At 41.2% G+C, this 14,311-nt stretch overlaps 1 non-coding gene across 1 annotated transcript; it reads left to right on the top strand.

Annotated features, from left to right (window-relative positions):
- Nucleotides 1-11,398: 11,398 nt before the first annotated feature.
- LOC127193508 (U6 spliceosomal RNA) lies at nucleotides 11,399-11,505 on the top strand. The gene has a single exon (XR_007831149.1). It is a non-coding gene; the product is annotated as a U6 spliceosomal RNA (small nuclear RNA).
- The last annotated feature ends 2,806 nt before the right edge of the window (nucleotides 11,506-14,311 follow it).

The following is a 14,311-nucleotide window of genomic DNA, read 5'->3' as shown; positions in this document are numbered from 1 at the left end:
CTTATACATTGAGTATCTCAGTTATTTTGTGGTAGTAACAGAAAGCTAAAAAATAAAACTGTCAGAGGCTTTGTCAGATTTATTCTCAGGTCAATTCATACTCTCACCTCACTACAGTTAAGTGGACAAGACCTCATCTTCCTTTACTCCAAAAAATTCACATTTTCTCTGGGATGTCAACATGAATGTTTTATCAGTAAATACACCAGTAAAGTAATCCCACCATTCTATGCTTCTGACTTTTCTTAGGTTTTTTTGTTTTTTCTTATATTTTTATTATAGTAAAAGAATCAGAGTTTTTGTTGTGTTGTTGTTTAACCTCTACTTTCCCTCATTATACTGTGTGTGTGGTACTTGAACAGGGCTCTTCTTCACTTTTTCATTAATTAAATAATATGTTTTATTTAGTCTATGAAATTTTATATATACATACAATGTAGATTGATCATATTTACCCCCTACCACCTTTTGGGTCCCTACCTGCATCTTTCTACTAACTTCGTCTTATCTCTTTTTTAAACTAATAAGACTCTAGCAGGGAATGGTGGAACACATCTTTAATCAAGGTACTTAGCAAGGGTGAAGTGAAGGCAATGGATTTCTATGAGTTCAGGTTCAACCCACTCTATATAATGAGTTCTAGGCCAGCAAGGGTGGTATAGTAAGACCCTGTCTCAACGCGCGCACACACACACACACACACACACACACACACACACACACACACATACACACACACACCCTAACACAGAAGCCATGAGTTCAATTAGTGTTGCCTGTATGTGCATTGGGGTGAGGCTGTCCAGGGTGATGGGCAACAAACCTACCAGTGTCAACACACTCTGAGTAGTATACCTGTAATTACACATTTATTATGGGGGTACCTGTAAAAATTAAGATTGACAATGTTCCAGTATGTCTCTAGTAAAATGAAACAGCTTTTTGCATATTACAACATAAAGCATATTACAGGTATTCCACACAATCCTACAGGACAAGCAGTTATAGAATGATCTAATTGCACCTTAAAAGATATGTTTAATAAACATAAATGGGCAATAATGACCCCCCCAAAGATAGATTACACAGTTCTTTAAGGAGAAAGGAACAACAGTTGCAGAGAGACATTGGGTAATAGAGAAATGCTGAATTAAATCAACCTGTATATTTTAAACATGTGCTGACCTCAGAATGGAAACCAGGACATGTGGGTACCATCAAAATTGATTTTTTAAAAAAGCTAGATCTAAACAGGAGAGATCTCCTGAATAAAGAGAGGCGATGGTTTACCAGAAAACTTGGTCATTCAGTTCAAGTTAACTCATAAAAATTAAGGTTTTTTTCTTAAATAGAAAGGATATTTTTGTTGTTTGGTATTAAAAGCATAGCTAAGAGATTTTAAATGTTTTAAGTAAATTCAAAGGATTGCTACAGTTCAATCTTTTTTCTAAATCTCTAAGAGTTGAAGTAATTTGGAGCTAAGATAAAATATTTGAACAGGGCAGTGGTGGCCCACACCTTTAATCCCAGCATAGGCAGGTAGATGTCTATAAATTAGTTGTGTTCTGAGTTCTAAAGTTAAAGGATGGTGGTGGTTCATACCTTAATCTCAACATCTGGGAGGCAGAGGCACATTAGAATTAAAATGATTTAAATTTTAAAGCCTCTTGCAAAAGGCAGGCTGAAATTCAAAGTCAATGTTCTTTGTGATCTACAAATATACTTAAAGGTATATTTAGTTTCAAATTTTCAAAAAAATTTTCTTTAATTCCAATTGAGAAATATACTTTTTCTGTTACCAAAAAACATTTTGCCCTAGGAAAGATATAATCTGCCAAAAAAAAAAAAAAAAAAAAAAAAAAAAAGGGACTCCCCCCTGCCCTGAGTTAAGGTTGGGGCATGGTTTTGTTTTTATCTTTCCAGGAGAATGAAAGCATCCAACTAAGGAATCTGAAGACCACTGGACAAATGAAACATCTAAAGCAAAACGATGGATCATCAAGAGAAAATGTCCCAAGAAAGGGAGTAAATTGACCAAGTGATATCACCCACTTTCATCTTGTCTCTTCTGCCCTCTACAGAGATAAGTGGCAAATGCTCTCTATGTGGTCCCAATTCAATTAAAAATTAAAGCTGGCTCTGAGTGAGAGCATGGCTCTCTTCTTCTCCACGCCCATGCATGCTTGCTAAAGGAAAACCAAACTTTGTGTCTCATATCAGAAGAGCCGTCTGGTACAGGACAGAGAAAAACAAAAAATAGGGGACACTTCTATTGTCACTGATCTCTCATAATCTTTTGGTTTTCATTTGACTCTCTAACTTTTTAAAAGTATAAATATTATCTCAAAATCTACAAGGTTATTATGTAGTGCTCTTTAAAAAATTCTCTACTTTATTTGGGGTGTTTAGGCCTAAACTTCCCTTCCAACCTCTCAACCCTATGTAGGAGAGAGAAGGTTGGTGGGGAAAGGGGGCCCTTCACTTCTCCCAGCTGTTTGGGGTTGAAGGTTCTTTGGGGCTATCCCAATCTCTGTCAACAACAGAGGCAGCGAGCAGTCTCCTCCAAGCTGCTGCACCCCAAAACGTTTCTCTCTGTCTGTCTGCTCCAAACTGCCACACCTTCCATCTCTGGTCAAACTCCTTGATGCCACATGCCAACACCTCACATCACTCCATGCCATGCTTTCTCTGGGTTCTCATTTACATCCTAAGAGCTCTAGACCACACCCCTCTCTGTGCCGCAGAGGAAGGCCTTACCTGCTGGCCAAAGCCACAGCCCACACAGGAAAATTAACAGTTGTGGACAAACTAAAGCTCAAACTGAAACCCCATTCTTGGGATTAAAACAAAAACATATCTACATAACAAAACTGAGTTTACAAAGAAACCAAAACTTCCATTACATTATTATGTATATATACACTTTCTGTCATGATACTAGTAGCCATACAGAGTAATAAGTAGTTCTAGAAATAAGCTTCATCTAGCTTCCTGTAGGAGTTTTCCAGTTTGAGTCTGAAGGAAGTAACTAAGAACAAAGTTTGTATACTTTGTACTTGATAGCTTATGGTTCTCAAATCCTTCTGAGATCGGATGGATATGGCACTTAAAACGTTTAGGTTTTCTACCATTCCTGATGGTAAACTTCTCGGTTTCCAAGAAGATGCTGCCCCCTCATTGGTGAATCCATTTGGATTGTTTAACACTAGCCAGTGGGGAAGAAAAACTGCTTTGTGCTTCTCTGCGAGGTTCTGTGCAATCTGTGAATACCGTGGATACTATTTTCTTGTGCCCATCTAGGGTTGCCACCCAAAGATCAGCTTCGGATTACAGCACATTCAAATTGCTGAGTTCATATGAGTCAAGCCTGAATGTTCTACAGAACTTTGAACTCAAAAATACTTAATCCTAAGACTGCCAAATACAACCAAGCTGGACATTGTGAAATGCTTGGCAAAAATAGCTTAATTATTGTAAATAATTTTACTTTGTTATAGTGTTCCTTTTTATTTAGATGAAAACAGGGATATAGAAATCATATAGGAATGATAGGAAGAGGGGTAGATTATTGAGTCTACTCTTATAGATCATTGTATGTTGATACAAAACTAAGGTTATATTTTGGTTACAGCATACTATGTGTCAACTCTTGTTAAGGTAATGTACCTATGTGATTCTTAAAATGCGATGTGAAGTTATAGTCTTTTTGAAAGTTACCATCTCAAACTGCTTAGGATGATTAGGAAATGGAAACTAATAGTTAATCAAATTTGTGGTTTTGTTAAGTACTATTTATTCAATCACAGATGTTTTTATAAGTTAATCAGATAGTAAATAGAGACAATATTTTCTTTTTTAAATTTTCATTTAAATAATTTATTCAGATTACATCCTGATTGTTATCCCCTCACTTGTATCTTCCCATTCCCCTCTCCCTCCCTCCTTCACCCTACTCCCCTCCCCTAGGCCTGTGACAGAAGAGGACCTCCTCCCCCACCATATGATCACAGCCTCTCAGGTCTCATCTTGGTAGCCTGCTTCCCCTTCCTCTGAGTGCCACCAAGCCTCCCCACCAAGGGAAGTGGTCAAATAGGGGGCACCAGAGTTCATGTCTGAGTCAGTCCTTGCTCTCCACACAACTGTGGAGAATGTGATGTCCTTGGGTTAGATCTGGATCGGGGCTCTAAGTTTACTGCATGTATTGTCCTTAGTTGGTACAGTAGTTTGAGCAGACCACCCTGGGTCCAGATCCACCACCTTGATGGTCTTCTTTCACAGTTCTGGGATCTGCCAATGGACAGAACATTCTCCACAGTTGAGTGGAGAGTGGGGTATGACTTTCACACAAACTCTGGTGCCTCATATTTGACCATGTTCCCTGGAGGGGGAGACCTGGTGGCACTCAGAGGAAGGACAGCAGGTTGCCAAGAAGAGACTTGATACCCTATGAGCATATACAGGGGGAGGAAATCCCCCTCAGGAACAGTCATAGGGGAGGGGAATAAGGGGAAAATGGGAGGGAGGGAAGAATGGGAGGATACAAGGGATGGGATAACCATTGAGATGTAACAAGAATAAATTAATAAAAATTTTTTAAAAAGGAGCCATTCTAAGCAAGCATTTTTTAAAGTTAGCTTTTATTTCCTGGGCTCTTTCCTAAGCAGAGGAACAGTATCTTCAATCTACAGGCTGCTGAGAACATTCTTCCATTTGCAGCCAGAAGGAAGATGCTGCGTCTTCATGCAGTCCATTTTCCCACCATTGTCTGCCCTAGGATTCTCCAGGCTTCCCCAGCTTCACTCATGGGAGCTTTCATGGTTATCTACACCAGCTCCATTGCTTTGCACTAAGGAAGACAGGGGCAGAGAGACTCACCTAGCTGCTGTACGGTGCTCTCTCTTCCTCCAGTATATTGTCTCTGAGTGTTGTCCTCTCCTAGCATGAGCTCTGTGTTTTTGGTTTTTTGTTTGTTTGTTTTGTTTTGTTTTGTTTTGTATTTTGAAACAGTAGGATGAGGCAATGTCCAAGACTCAATAATAACCTATTACTGTGTAACTATTTGGCCAAAGGTACCCAAGCTTCCATACACACTAAAGAGCCAAAGAACACATGAGGTTATAACACAGACATGAGATGCACTGAACCATTGCCAGATGTATGCAAAAATATTTCTTATACCCCTAAGAAACATAGATCTCAAGCCATCCTAAAAAGAAAACAAAGTGACAGAACAAGATTTGGAAGTTTGTTTCTTATTTAAGTTGAATTTGCAGAACTAGACCTGGGTGAAAAAATCAATTTGGAGAGTCTATTTTTACCGCCCTTAAAGAGTAGTTGAGAGTAACTGTGATCTGCAGTGATGTCTAAAGTGATGCTGACCCTATAAAAGGGAGACTTCTTCAGACGTTCTCACCTCTATACCACCCCACAAAATTAAGCAAAGGAGGTCTCTGAGAAGACAAAGTGGAAAACAGCCAGCCAGAGCCATTCCCTCTCTCTTCCTATGGGAGGGAATGCTTGGGAAACATGCAAATGAACATAGGCCCACAGAACATGGATAAAGATGAATACACATGAATTAACATTAGATAGCCCAGCACCAAACCACCTTCCTTCATGCTGGGGACAGAATTTCTTGCCCCTATGAGATGAAAGCAGAGTGGAGGCTGAGTGATATGGGGGGTGGGGGTGGCTCCGTCCTCTGGAGCTCTGAACATCTGGGCTCTGGCTTCATGGAGAACAATGTAATCTTCATATTCCTTTGGTCCAGAAGACTCTCATCCCCATTCTCAGCCTGACAGGGTGCTTATTTATTTCAAACACCCAGTCTTTCTTTGAAGAAAGATTTTCCAAGATTAATCTAATCCTTCTTCCAAATTGCCAAGCAGAGCCTGGCTTCTGTGTCTCCCAGCTGAAATCCCAGTGGACACGCATCCATCTGGCTGACTGCTTTGTTCACCCATTAACTTAGAAGCCATTTTATTTTTTAAAAAATCAAACTTTTGATTTGCTTTATTGGTCGTGAGCTTTCAGGCTTTTTATGAGTTTTCACAAAAATATTAAAAATGTGTGGCTGTACATATGAGACCTGTTCCTTCAGGACAGGAGGTGGCTTTGTAAACTCAGGACAGATGCTGTTTCTAGATTTTGAATCACAGAGGCTTGTGGGAGACAAAGGGTAAAACAGGAGATGATAGTCATTTAAAGGGTCAAAAAAAAGTTGATTTAATCTCTCTTGTGACTGTAACCCATATAAGAAGCAGACTGGTATACTTGCTCTCAAGCCATGGGGCAGTCAAACCATATCACTTTGACTCAAAAACTTTTCAGATATTAACTCAATTTTTGTTGTAATTTCCAAAAATGGTTAAAAGAAAATCCTCCTCGTTATCTATAATTTTTTCTCCACCGGTTTCATATTGGCAGAATTACCTGACTTCACTTGTCATGAGATAAAGTTCTCCAGTTAGTTACATGCGCGCGCGCGCACACACACACACACACACACACACACAATCACACACACACACACACACAATCACACACACACACACACACACACACACACACACACACACACACACTGAAGGTACAAAGGGAATTCATATAAATTATTTCATTGGCTAGCTCAGTGAACATGCATTGAACAGCAGGTATGTATTTCATTACCCCACTCTACTCTGCCTATGGTTTTGTTGCTTTTCAGTGCTAGGATTAAACCTAGGGATGCAGTTACACAGCCTGGGCAAGCACTCTACCACTAAATCACACCACTGGCCCTTACCCTTCACTGTTGTAGGCTTAGAGACTACAAAGCTGAAGCACACAGCCAAGCAGAGTTGTACACTGCATGACTCTAACCCAGCACTCAGTAGCCAGAGATCAAGGCAGGAAGATTGTGAGTTCAAGGCCAGCCTGGAGTGCCTGGAGAGATCTTATCCCCTTCCTGTCAGAAGTAGGGAAAAGATACAAAGCAGAGGCCCTTACTATTGATGATGGAACAGCAAGGCAGTAATGTAGCCATTTCTTTTTTGTAAGATAAAATCTACACTCCACCATGTGGTTGCTGGGAATTGAACTCAGGACCTTTAGAAGAGCAAATAGTACTCTTAACCTCTGAGGCAATTTTTGAACTGGCATAGAATAATAGTTATAGACAATGGGGGTTTTAAAAATCCTGCTACAAGGCACTTTCTTCAGTTAAGCCTCTGCGACAGTGCTGTCCAATAGAACTTTGAGCAAAGAAAGTGCTGCCCTGTAGGGTAGCCACTAGACACAGGAAACTACCAAGTCCTTGTAGGAGGGTATCTGTAAATACAGCACAGCACAGCACTGCGTTAGGCTTACATAAAACATCACAAGAAGATTTTGCAATGTGTGTGTAACCTAACATAACACAAGAGATAGCCAGGGATTGCATCTTCCTGGAGTCTTTCTCTTTATAGACAGTAGAGATGTCTGTCAGATATATAACCTGTTTTAGTGTGCTACCAGAGTGATAGTAGATACATGGGCGAAACACGGGTGGTCCTAGGCAGGTATTTAGAAGATGCAGACTCCACAGAACTGCTCTGTTGGTTTTTCCGCAGTGGAGAAAGCAGCTGCATGTGGGACAATGGGAAAGTAAACATGTGCTTCAAGTACCTTGTTTATTAATGAAAAAAGTGCCTATTTTTATAAATCCTAGCCATTTTATTAAATATTAATAAGCTCTGTAGTCTAAAATGAACTGGTTGAATGTGAGATGAGGGGAAATATTTGTCTTTCTTCTTTTCCTCTTAATAAGACACAAGCAAACAAAACTTCAGACTTTGTTTGGACACACATACACCCACCTACTCACCGCCCCCCCGCCACACGCAAAATTGGCAACCATAAAGCAAAAAGACAGTAAAATAATAAAATGCACAAACAAAACAATATAAGACAAAAAACTCTACAAAAACACCATTGAGCCTGTTTTGTGTCAACCATCTACTGCTGGGCATGGTGCCTGTCTTTGAGTGTGGATAATATACCAAGATTCTACCGGGGAAAACTAAATTTTCCTGTGTAAGCAGATGTCAATTGGAGATAGATCCTTGGTGAGGGATGGGAACTCATGTGTACTCCCCCATCTCAGCACTGGGACCCTTGACCAGCTTGAACCTGTGCAAGTCATGGGCACACAGCCACAGTCTCTGTGAGTGCATCAGTTCTGGAAGCCTGGAAGACATTGCTTCCTTGGAGTCACCCATCCCTACTGGCTCCAGCTCCCCTTTGGCATAGTTCCCTGGTCCCCAAGGAGAAGAGTTTGATGGAGACATTGCATTTAGGCCTGAATGTTCCAAGGTCTCTCACTCTGTGCACATTGTCTATCTGTGGAACTCTGTGCTAGTTTTCATCTACTGCAAGAAGCTTCTCTGATAATGGCTGAGTGAGGCATTGATATGTGGGTATAGTAGAATGTTATCTGGAGTCATTTTATTGTTATGTTCCTTTACCAGAACAATAGTATTCAGTTCCCCCTCAGCTCATGTCAGTAATTGGTTACATCCAGTTGAGTTGTTGGCCAAAGGGTCCCCATAGAAACCCTCAGATATCTTATTGGTACTATTTGGTACTACTGCCAAAGTTATAGGTTGCTCTCCACAAACTTATGTTAAGGCTTTATTGCTGAAGACAACACTTATATATCTCACTGAACACAGAGAAGTCAAGCTAGTACTAACTAGAGCCTTCACCCCCTAGTGACTAGTATTCACGGTAATGAGACTGGTAAACACCAACACAACTACCAGCCGTGTGATCTACAATGGTGACCTTCCTGCACAATATCCTGGTGCAATGGTTTGGGAAGTAACCAAACACTCTTGATTGGATGTAAGGCTCATTCCATAAGATGGAACCCATGCTGGACACTGCCCAGTGGTCAAGATTCATAAGATTCTTTATAAAGATACTTCATACTAGTTCAAGAAACTTTCCTTGTTAAATCCACTAACAAAATCATTATAGGCTCTCTAACCACTGAACAACTTCCTGGCACCCAAACAAAGATAGGAATAAAGCCATCCTGGAGACTGAGTAGCATCTGCTGTGGTCCTAGACCCCATGAGTCTGTGCCTCTCTAGGAAGCCCTGTCCCCATAGCTGAGTCACAACACCGAACGGATAGGGCAGTCTCTAACATGAGCTTTTATAATGAGGCAAACGGAAGATCTGCACTATTGCAGTCACATCATAAGGCTGTTTCTTGGGCCCCACATAGCTGTGGAACACAAAGGAAGGCCCAATTCATGGGGCTAATGGCAGAGGTCCACCTTCCGTATGAGGACTCCTCTTGAGACTGATGTATTGTCAACACACACCATTTTTCTAGTGTACAATCTTCTTGGTCATATTTTATACTGATTTTTCTACAGCCATTCAGCTGGCACAGCTATGTTGCCATCTGAAGATTGTTAAGGCCCCATAAAAATGTAATGACATACCAGCTTTGGTCTGGTCTATTTGGAACATGAGTGTCCCAACTCTGAAAGTGTGTAAGGACTGCAGACTCGCTGGTGGAAGGGTATTACATAATCTAAACACTCTGTGCCATTCCATGAGCTACTAGGCAGACATTAAAATGTGCCACTCCTGTTATTCCCTCTCATGTTCACCCCTTCTACAAGCTCACTGCCCTCCACCCTGTCTAAGGGGGTGTGGGAACATCTTCCTTTTATAATGGAAAACAGAAGTCAAGGGCAAAAGTGAGACTCACCCATAGTGACAATGAATTGGGACTTGAAGTGGGAATTCCTGGTTCAGTGGATTTTCAGGACAGTGCAACAGTCTGCATTAGACACAGTCTATGTTCCACCTACCTGCCCACATACAAGGAGAACTGAAGACTGATTTTACTGTTTGTTTGTTTTTTAATGTATCAATCTTACAGTTGATTCTGGGGTGCCATAACATAAATTCTGTGGTGTGAAGTAACAAAAAAAAAAAAAAAAAAAAACATTATTTCATCATTCTGAAAGGCATAATTTGAAACTAAAACATGAGCCCTGTTGGTTCCTTCTAGAAGTCCTGGGGGAATCAATGACAGGTGTCTGTTCTGGTAGGAGGAGGCAGTCATTGGAGCATCATTTGAAGCCAGCATCTGACTCCCTCTTTGGGTTACTGAATGTGGGAACTCAAGGATAACATAGGATAACCTCAGAACCTAAACCCAATTGTATCTAAGACTCTTTTCCAAAAGAAGTTCAGACCTTGAGTGTTGGGGGAGGGGAGAACACCGCTCACCACACCACGGGTCTCCTCTGGATTTATTTGTTTTGGTTTAGATTTGATACATGCTAGAGTTAAGCAAATGACAGAATTAATCACAAATCTAAGAAAAATATTAATTTCTACCATAAAACAGGAATCTAGCTAGGAGCCAGTGATATCAAAACAGATGAGCTGTAACACTGCTTCCCACTCTAATAACTGGCTCATATGCAAGTGATCAAAGACACCAGTGCAGCAGCAGACTTTATACTGTCATACTGTTGGACACTGTTTAGTACATCTGAGTAATTATAAAATCAACAAAAAGTCTCTCCTCAAATCTCACAGCTGAAGGAAATGCCATCATTTCCTTTGCCTTTGGTGTGAACCCAGAGTATGGAAGATGACAGTACAGGAAGTTGACAAGAGTTAAGTCGTGCCAACCCTGACTCTTTGAAATGATCCCACGTGGTATATTAGCAGAGCTTTGGCTGGCTCGGTCTCCCTTTGATTCCTGTGGCCAGACACTGGTAAGTGAACGTGGAACTCAAAACAAGCCTTTCGCTGTAGAAAGCAATCAGCGTTCCAAGGCTTCCCAAGAGGCAGCAAAGGAGATCAAAGATGGGAAAAGTGTTGGCGTCAGCAAACACACACTGTTCCCACCCCAGAAATACTGGCAAGTTCCCTGAGAGCACCACCATCTAACCTAAAGAGGACACTGCTTTGCCTACTTTTTCTGCCAATATGGATTCTTTTGATAATTTACTAAGACAAGTCTTCTAAACCACCCAGATTCACAAAAATCAAAGTTACCAAATGAATTGTATCAAAAAGGAGGGATTTTTAAAATGTTTCAAGTCCCTTCCCTCAAGCCAGGCTGCGTTCTTTTTCCCCAGCTGTTGCACCTGTGCCCTTCCCTCCCCTATTTTTCTGAACCTTCAGTTGCCATTTTATGAATAGATGCTGTCCAGTGCAGGCTCATTGCTATGGCCTTTGAAAGCCAATGGGTGGACAAAAGAGGAAAAGTAAAATGGTTCATAAGAAAAGTTTACGCATTCATGATCCTCAATTTTGAAAAAAAAAAAAAAAACTAGGAAAGATTTACTGACGGTGTTTACAAAACAATAAAGCTTGAAGCGAGGCTTAAGAGAAACAGGGTTATGCTCGCTTCGGCAGCACATATACTAAAATTGGAACAATACAGAGAAGATTAGCATGGCCCCTGTGCAAGGATGACACGCAAATTCGTGAAGCATTCCATATTTTTTCAAATGGTATATACTCACTTATATCTGGACACTAGCCCAAGGGGCATGTCCCATGAAAGTCTTCACTTACCAGGAAAGTGGGACCGAGGGGAGGACATCCTATTGGCACTCTATGTGAGAGAAGCATGGGAGAATGGGAAAATAGAAGGATCCAGAGGGTCCTAGAAACCTACAAGAAGAACACTATGACGGGTGGATCTGGGCCCAGGGGTCCTGCTCAAACTATGGCACCAGCCAAGGACAATACATGCAGTAAACTTCGAACCCCTACCCAGATCTAGCCAATGGACAGGACATTCTCCACAGTTGAGTGGAGAGTGGGGTCTGACTTTCACATGAACTCTAGTGCCCCATATTTGACCACATTCCCTGGATGGGAGGCCTGGTGGCACTCAGAGGAAGGATAGCAGGCTACCAAGAAGAGACTTGATACCCTATGAGCATATACAGGGGGAGGAGGTCCCCCTCAGTCACAGTCATAGGGGAGAGGAGTAGGGGGAAATGGGAGGGAGGGAGGGAGGAATGGGAGGATACAAGGGATGGGATAACAATTGGGATATAATATGAATAAAGTAATAAATATATTTTAAAAATAAAAATAAAGATGTGAACTAAAAAAAAAAAAATAAAATAAAGTTTTTATAATTAAAAAAAAAGAGAAAGAAAGAAACAGAGTTGTAGTACTGTGTGGCTGGCACAGGCCAAAAATAAGATTAAGGCCAAGAACTTTTTGTTTGAGAATTCTCAGTAGGAAAAGGAAGAGAAGAGAAAGGAAAGAGGAGGGAAGGGAAATAAATTGAGAACGTGAGAGCCCTATTGTGTGGTGTCTGGCCCGATGCAAGGCCCAACTTGCAGCTGAAGCCAAGGCCACGTTTCAGAGATCAGAGTAAGAGTGGAGGTACCAACAAGGTAAGGCCAGTTTACAGATTTGGTTCAGATTCTGACTTAAACTTGCATGCCAGGCTGGAAGAAACTGCCCTCTTGATTGCTTCTCCTACTGCTTGCTGTCAAGGCCAAAATTTGCCAGGTACTTCCTGACTTAATTTGTAGGCTGCAATTGATCCCTAGGTCACAGGTTCTGTCAGCTAAGGCTACCCTTTCATATGAAGGTCAGCTTCCATGGGAATTACTCCAGATGGGAAGCTACCATCATGGTAATTACTTATGAAACAATGTTGTTCCACTCTAAAGTAGGCTTCGTAAGTCTTTCTTAGTCTCAATTATTCTTCTTTGGCCTTCTTTCACACCCCAGAGGGCTTCCAAGGTACCACCTGGAGATTTCATTACTTAGGATTGTTTTCCTCCAAGGTCACAAAACCATGACCAACTTATCCAGATCAGAATTGCATTCCTCCTGAAACTGAAACAGTATTCCTTGTGTGTGTGACATGTAGTATTGACGTTTGCTTAATAAAATTCAGCAACATATTTTCAAGTGCTGAGTAGTCTCGAGATGCTCTGTATATTTATTTTTCCTTGGGTTTAGTAATGCCACCAGCAATAGATCTGAGTGGAGTAGGGGCTTTATACTCAATCTCTTTAATTTTAGAGAAAACCGTGAGCTGCAGGGGAAAATGGGCCCTCCCCATTGTCCTTCTTCATGGCACCAGGAATCACCCAACAAAACAGTAGAATATGGTTGTTACTACTTCATTACCTAGGGCACATTGAAGGCCAAACCAGCACAGGCAGACTAAAATTATTTGAGGGTAACCTACAAAATGTAAAACTGGTGGAATAATAGAGAATGGTAGACATTGTCAGAGTGAAAATTAAGGGTAGAACTGGATCTTCAGAACGTAGCGTGCTCGTGTATGCCTACCTGGCATCACTTGCTTCACATCCCCCAAAGGCCAGCATCCAGAGAAGTGCATTCTTAGCTAACCTTTAGATGCAGCCACCACAGAGTCATCATCGCTTAAGAATCACTCGGAAAAAGTCTGGGATAGGATGATTGTGATTTGGGGTCATATATGAAGAAGGTAAGAATGAGGAAAACAGCTCAGAACTGGGGCCAGATGGAAATAAGGCGGAGATTGTGAGTTCTGACCTTAAGCCTGATTTCTCTGTTTTTGCTGCCCCCTTTCTCCCTGAACTTTCTTAGACTTTGTTGTTATAGTACTTGCAGCACAGGGCTCTCCAGCTGCTGTTTTACTGACCATTGTTTGACCTCTGTAACCAAGAACTCTTCTTTTCAGCCATTTCCTTCCTCTGGGGAATTTATAGCAACACCCCTAACTAATCTTATACATCCAGCTGTTTGACAGTTACTTTTAAACCATAATCTTAGGCAAATTAAGGAACACCAATAGAATTGGCAATGTGTTTCATGGGGGAAGGGATCTATGGATGTGTTTTCAAAGGATGTTGGTGTGTAGGTCAGTAGCCAGGGTGGAAAGATATTTCAGTGTGTGTCTATAGAGCAAAGAAGCGCTCTCTCTCTCTCTCTCTCTCTCTCTCTCTCTCTCTCTCTCTCTCTCTCTCTCTCTCTCTCTCACACACACACACACACACACACACACACACACACACACATACACACACACACACATCCTAGAGCTGTGATATACTTTTCTTCTGTCATTTGTCATCAGATTATAAGAGCTGTCAATTAAGCAAGAGGTCTCTAGTTGTCATCATGGCAGCTATGGCCATTTAACACCCCATGGCTACCCAAGGAGCCCACCATTAAACATCAAAAATTCTCAAGAAACTTTATGATGGCCATAGGAATCACCATAAATATCAGAGCCACTGTTCTAAGATTTGGGTTTGCTTTGGGTGACTTTGTTTCCATCATGGCCA

Source organism: Acomys russatus, chromosome 8 (assembly GCF_903995435.1).
Source record: "Acomys russatus chromosome 8, mAcoRus1.1, whole genome shotgun sequence".
Lineage (NCBI taxonomy): Eukaryota > Metazoa > Chordata > Mammalia > Rodentia > Muridae > Acomys > Acomys russatus.
Note: the sequence above shows the minus strand (reverse complement) of the source record. Positions and strands in the feature narration are given on the sequence as shown.